General features: G+C 45.7%; 1 long non-coding RNA gene across 1 annotated transcript in view; it reads right to left on the bottom strand.

The window, feature by feature from the left end:
• Positions 1-944: 944 nt before the first annotated feature.
• Positions 945-6,280, bottom strand: part of LOC118765690 — a 12,583-nt gene continuing 7,247 nt past the window's right edge. Inside the window, exon 3 of the long non-coding RNA XR_005001559.1 lies at positions 945-956. This is a non-coding gene — a long non-coding RNA (uncharacterized LOC118765690). The remainder of the gene's footprint in view (positions 957-6,280) is intronic.

Below are 6,280 nucleotides of genomic sequence, written 5' to 3'. Positions count from 1 at the left end.
ACTGGAAGCTGAACGCGTCGTTAACGGCGTGCAAAGCTTACAGAGACCGGATTAGTTTACTAGTTAAGCGGGCGCTCACGGGGGCAATCATCAACAACAACTGGTGGTTTGCCCTCAAGAGAGCAATTAGAGTAGAGTCGATTAGGTATAGTAAGACTGTAGCTATTGAACGTAGGAAGAGAGAGCGGGATTTAGTTAAGAAACTAGACGAGGCTCTTGACACTGGCATCGCGACCGACGTGTTGGCGGCAAGGTTGGCCCTCGACCAACACTTCGACGCCAAACACGAAGGCTGCGTTGTCAGAGCTAAGGCACGTTCGCTAAGCGGGGAGGGGACTAGAGCCGCTCGATGGGCCCGCGTGGCGGAGGCGAAGCGAGGCAACAGAGCAACCATTCGGTCTTTGGTGGACCAGAACGGGCGCGAAGTTACCAACCGAAGCAGATGTGTACGGTGCTTCAGCGGCACTTTGCTCAACTGTTTGGGACGAGCGGTGGAACGGACACCAACGGTACAGACTTCGGTGTGTACCTGGACGGACTGCCGCAACTCTCGGACAGCGAGGCAGAGTGCTGCGAAGGACCGATATCTGCCTGGGAAGTACAGGAAGCGATGAAGAGTTGCACGAGAGGTAGATCGCCGGGTTTGGATGGTCTGCCCTACGAGCTTACTTTTCAATGCCAGACTTGTTTGCGGACCTGTTGGCAAACGTCTACTGCAACTGGCAGCAAAACGGGAGAATTCCTGCTTTTGTCTGTCGAGGGGTGGTGGCTTTGCTAAAGAAGGACCCAAACAAGGGGACGTTATAGGGAATTTCCGGCCCATCACTCTGCTCAATGCAGAGTTGAAGATTTTGGCCAAGGTGCTAGCCAAGAGATTGGCGCTTGTCGTGGACAAGCTGGTCGGCAAGACGCAGATATGCGCCGTGCCGACCAGGTCGATACACGACAACCTCCATCTCATGCGCTACATCATAGAGAGGGTGGGTAAGGACGCTGGCGCGGGTGGGGCTTTGATCAACTTGGATCAGAGTAAAGCCTTCGATAGGGTCGACCATCGGTACCTGGAAGCTTCCTCAGGGCAGCCGGCTTCGGTCCAGTCTTCTGAATGTGGTCGATGCCAGGTCCATCTGACTGGCTCTTGTATCTAAAAAACACCCACTACACTCTCAGAATGGTTGGTGTTAGGAAGGGCATCCAGCTGTAGAATATTGTCAGATCAGATTGGAGCCTGGTGCAGCCACTGGCTCTCCAGACTTCAGTCAAACTGTCCAACCCATGCTAGCATGGAAAACGGACATTAAACGATGATAGAGGGTGGGTAACGACGCTGGTGCGGGTGGGGCTTTGATCAACTTGGATTAGAGTAAAGCCTTCGATAGGGTCGACCATCGGTACCTGGCAGCTGTCCTCAAGGCAGCCGGCTTCGGTCCAGTCTTCCGCGGGTGGATCGCTGCTTTATACAGCAACATCTGCTCGGTGATACGGGTGAACGGTCACCTTTCGGAACCGTTCGACATCTCGCGTTCGGTCCGCCAAGGATGCCCTCTCTCCTCCCTCTTGTACATTTTGACTCTCGAGCCATTACTGCGCAAGTTGGAGGCTTTGAGGGGCTTCCCGCGCGATCTAGGAGGCGGAAACAGCGTGTCTGCTTATGCCGACGACGTCACCGTGGTGGTGTCGAGCCACAGGCACATTGGCCTGATTGGCGAGACGCTAAACCAGTACGAAGCGGTGACAGGGGCAAAGATTAACGCGGAAAAGTCTGTGGGCTTGCAACTGGGCACCTGGAGAGGCAAGCCCATGCCGTCCAACAGCGTCGTAGGGCGCTGGACAGACGGACCCATTAAACTGCTCGGGGTCTGGTTCGGTCCGGACCTCCAGGTGGATAAGAACTGGGAAGAGGTGACGAGCAGGGTGGCACGTCTCACCCAGAAATGGGCCGAGAGGAAGCTGTCCCTGAAAGGTCGAGCGGAGGTGGCGAATGCGTACATCGCATCCGTCATCTATTACCGCTTGACCGTCGTCCCTTGTCCCGACCGCTGGTTGGCCAAGGTGGTACGCCTGCTCTTCGACTTTTTGTGGAAGGGTCAGGTGCCACTGGTCAGGCGATCCATCTGCTGTCAACGACCGCTGAACGGAGGCCTTGGAATGCCGTGGTTGCTGTTGCGCAGACATGCGCTCAGGCTGCGGCATCTCAAGCGCTTCCTAGACGGTGAACAGGTGTGGTCGTCTTTTGTCAGACGCGATTTTCCGCAGCTCGTCTCTTTGACGGAGCTGCAGACCTGGATCAAACGTAGACCGAGAAAGGGCGCTTGGCACCTCGAGTGCCGTCAAGCCCTCTCCGCCCTCCACCAGGCGGGCAATGCGGTCGGTTACAGCTCCACTCTAGCGTTCTATAGAGGGTTAGTGGAGGAAAAATGCGACGACGTTCTCGGGGAAACTCTAGGCGTTGAAGACGACGAACTGAGCGGTCTGTTCGGGAGGACTTTTGGGCCGGGGCCAATGGATAATTTCTAGAGGTCTCGCGCCTGGCAGTGCTACCGAGGGGCTCTGCCTGTTCGAGATAAACTCTACCGGCACGGAAGTGCCGTCAGCCGGGCCTGCCCGAGGTGTTGCCAGGACGACGAAACCGTTCTGCACGCACTCGTCCTGTGCCCGAGTATTGCTGAAATATGGGTTTATGTCGAACAGCTACTGTCACGTGTAGGACGGATCCGACTATCGGCCGAATCCATAGTGAAGATTGCCCCGCCGACCTCCTTTAACAAGGAGGGCGAGGCCGTTTTCTTGTGCCTAGTGGCTGTGGCGAAATAGTTCGTGTGGTGGACTCGTTTGAAAGGGCTAAAGACAGACACGTTCCTCTTTGGTCAAGGCCTCATCAACTTTTTCAAGTTTCACTTGAAAAGGAAGATGAGGTTAGAGAGGAAAGTGCTGTCCGATAGCAAGTTTTATGAAAGGTGGGTGAATTGTGCGAGACTGGCCAGTATAAATGGACCAGTTCTCAGGTTTCGCCTGTAATTACACAAAGGTAATGTAAAAGGAGAAGAAAGGGGACTCTCTACACCCCCTTTTTCTTGACCAGGCTCCCGTTGGCTTTTATAGGGTTTTTTCCACCAGGAACCTTTCGAAACGTCTCCTCCTTTTGGGAGTTTTCATTGTTTTATCATAATTGTTAATGTATTTTTACACGGATTTTTTTAACAAACGGACAAAACCCTTTGTAACCTTTCGTCCTGTCTTGTCCCTTTATGTAATCATGCGTGTCAGCCCTTGTGGCCAATAAAAAAGAATTGATTATTATTATTATTATTATTATTATTATTATTATTATTATTATTATCATAATTATCTTTATTATTATTGTATCATTATTATTATTATTATTATCCTCATTATTATCATTATTATTATTATTATTGATGTTGTTGTTGCTGTTGCTGCTGTTGTTGTTATTATTATTATTATTATTATTATTATTATTATTATTATTATTATTATTATTCAGTAGTTTTATTTTTATAGCGTGCTTTCACTTCACTACCGAGCGCAGCTCTGTGTGCCTTGGGTATGTGCTGTGATTTGTTGTGATGCTCTGATGGTTATTGTATGGAAAGTGTTCTGCGTAGGATGTGTCCAGTGCCTAGTAGTGCAATTTTATGTATGTTATATGTGTTTGTAAGTCCTGGTGTTTTTGTTATGTATTTGTCTGAGTATTTTTTTATCATGGCTAATGCACCTACTATGATAGGAATTGTTTCTGTTTTCAGGTTCCACATTCTAGTTACCTCTATTTCCAGTTCTTTGTATTTTGAGAGTTTCTCCATTTCTTTTAGAGACACGTTGTCATCTGCCGGTATTGATACATCAATTAGAAAGCATATTTTTCTTCATGATCTCTGACAACTATATCTGGTCTGTTGGCCTTAATTTCTCTATCTGTGTGTATCGGCATATCCCAGAGTATGGTTGCTTTCTCGTTTTCTGTGACCTGTTCTGGTGTGTGCCTATACCTTTTCTGTTGTTATTCCATAATGTTGGCATAGCTTCCAATGTATGTAGGTTCCAACTCTGTCATGTCTGTGAATATATTCCTTCTTAGCCAGGACTGGGCAGCTAGAGATAATATGATTTATTGTTTCTTGTCCATCTCCACATATTCTGCAGTTACTTGTAATATTTCTTTTCATTACATGTTTTTGGTAATTTCTGGTGGGGAGGCTTTGGTCTTGTGCTGCAATTAAAAATCCCTCTGTTTCTGCTTTGAATCCTGAGCTTCTCAACCATTGCTGGGAATTTTCTTTCTCTATTTCTTTTGCGTTTAGTTTAGTGCAGTATTTACCATGAAGGGGTTTTTCTTGCCATCGTTTTATCATGGCTCGTTGCTGTTCTATTTTTAGTTGGGATTTCATTTGTTTTATAGCTTTTGTTGTTTCTTCATCATCTTCTTCTTCTTTGTGTTTATTAGGTGGTATGATTTCTTGTTTGTATTTGTCAGCTTCCTTAAATACTGAGAACAGTTTTTTGTTTTGCTCGAGTTTTGCTGCTATCTGGATCAGTTTTCCTTCCTTCTGAAGTATGTATTTTTGCAGTCCTATGGTGGTTATTTTATAGTAGATTTCCAGCTGTATAAGGCCTCTACCACCTTCTATACGTTGTATATATAGTCTTTCTATGTCAGATTTTGGGTGATGCATCCTAGATACTGTCAGTATTTTTCTTGTTTTCCTATCTATTTTGGACAGTTCATTTCGTGTCCAGTTAAGGATATTGTAGCTGTAAATTATAACTGGGACAGCTAAAGTGTTGATACCTATTATCTTGTTTTTAGCATTGAGCTCTGTTTTTAGTATTGATCTAACTCGTCTATAATATTCTTTTTTTATTTTCTCTTTCATTTGTGTGTGTTGTGTCTTATCTAGTTCATGGATTCCTAAGTATTTGTAAGTTTGGCTTTGGTCTAATTCTTTTATTTCATTGGATTTATCTAGTGTGATGTTGATACTCTTAACTAGTTTTCCTCTTTTCATGGTTACTTTGGCGCATTTTTCTAATCCAAATTCATATCTATTTCTTTGGTAAATCCATGAACTGTCTTTAATAGTGTTTCCAGCTGTTTGTCATTTGCAGCGTATAGTTTTAGGTCATCCATATATAAAAGGTGGCTGATCGCTTTGCCGTAACATTTATATCCGCATCCAGTTCTATTTAGCATATCAGATAGAGGTGACAGTGCCAAGCAGAAAAGGAGTGGAGAGAGCGTGTCTCCCTGGAATATTCCTCTTCTAATGGGGATGTCTTTGGTTTTCATGAGTCCCTCTTTTGTTTGGAGGTGTAGGACTGTTTGCCATTTATTCATAGAGTGCTCTATGAATTTTATGATTGTTGGTGCTACTTTGTTAATGGCTAGTGTTTCGAGGATCCATGTGTGGGGGATGCTATCAAACGCCTCTTTGTAGTCAATCCAGGCCATACTGAGGCCTTTCTTCTTTCTGTGGCTGTCTTCAGTTACGGCTTTATTAATCATTAGTTGATTTTACAGCCACATGAGCCTTTGCGGCATCCTTTCTGCTCTTCTGGGAACAGTTTGTTTTCGTCCAGGTGCTTGTTCAGCCTTTGCGATATCACTGCAGTAAATGCCTTGAACATAGTAGGGAGGCAGGTTATTGGTCTGTAGTTTTCTGGTTTTGTTGTTTCATTTGATTTGGGAATTAAGATGGTTTTCCCCTTCGTGAGCCATTCAGGCATTGTCTCTGGCTCTGCTAGTATGCTGTTAAAGTTTTCAGCCAGCTTTTTGTGCATTCCTGTTAGATACTTCAACCAGAAGTTGGGGATCTTGTCATGCCCAGGTGCCTTCCAGTTACTTAGTTTTTGCAGTGCCCGGGTGACCTCTTCAGTTGTCATGGGGGTCCAAAGTTGTTCAGATGCCGAGTTTGTTATTTTGATACTCCTTTTTGTTGGCTGTTCGTTCGCCGACCATATTTTTCTCCAGAGTTCTTCCAATTCTTCTGCCGTTGGTGCTGCAGTGACTTCTATTTTATTTTTGCCCAGTTCTTGGTGGAACTTTTTGGGGTTGGAGTTGAACTTTTTGTTCTGTTCAAAGAAGCGTTGGCGTTTCTCGTACCGGCGGATCCTTTGAGCTTTGGCAAGGATATCTTGCTTCAGCTTTTCTTTTATCTCCGGCAAATTTTTTTCTGTGATGTTATATTTGCGGAGCATTTTTGTTCTCTTTTTGTTGCTCAGTAGCGTTGATTGTTTGCTGATTTCATTAAGAATCGACAGG

The sequence above is a fragment of the Octopus sinensis genome, linkage group LG12 (genome assembly GCF_006345805.1).
Source record: "Octopus sinensis linkage group LG12, ASM634580v1, whole genome shotgun sequence".
Taxonomy (NCBI): Eukaryota; Metazoa; Mollusca; class Cephalopoda; order Octopoda; family Octopodidae; genus Octopus; species Octopus sinensis.
Note: the sequence above shows the minus strand (reverse complement) of the source record. Positions and strands in the feature narration are given on the sequence as shown.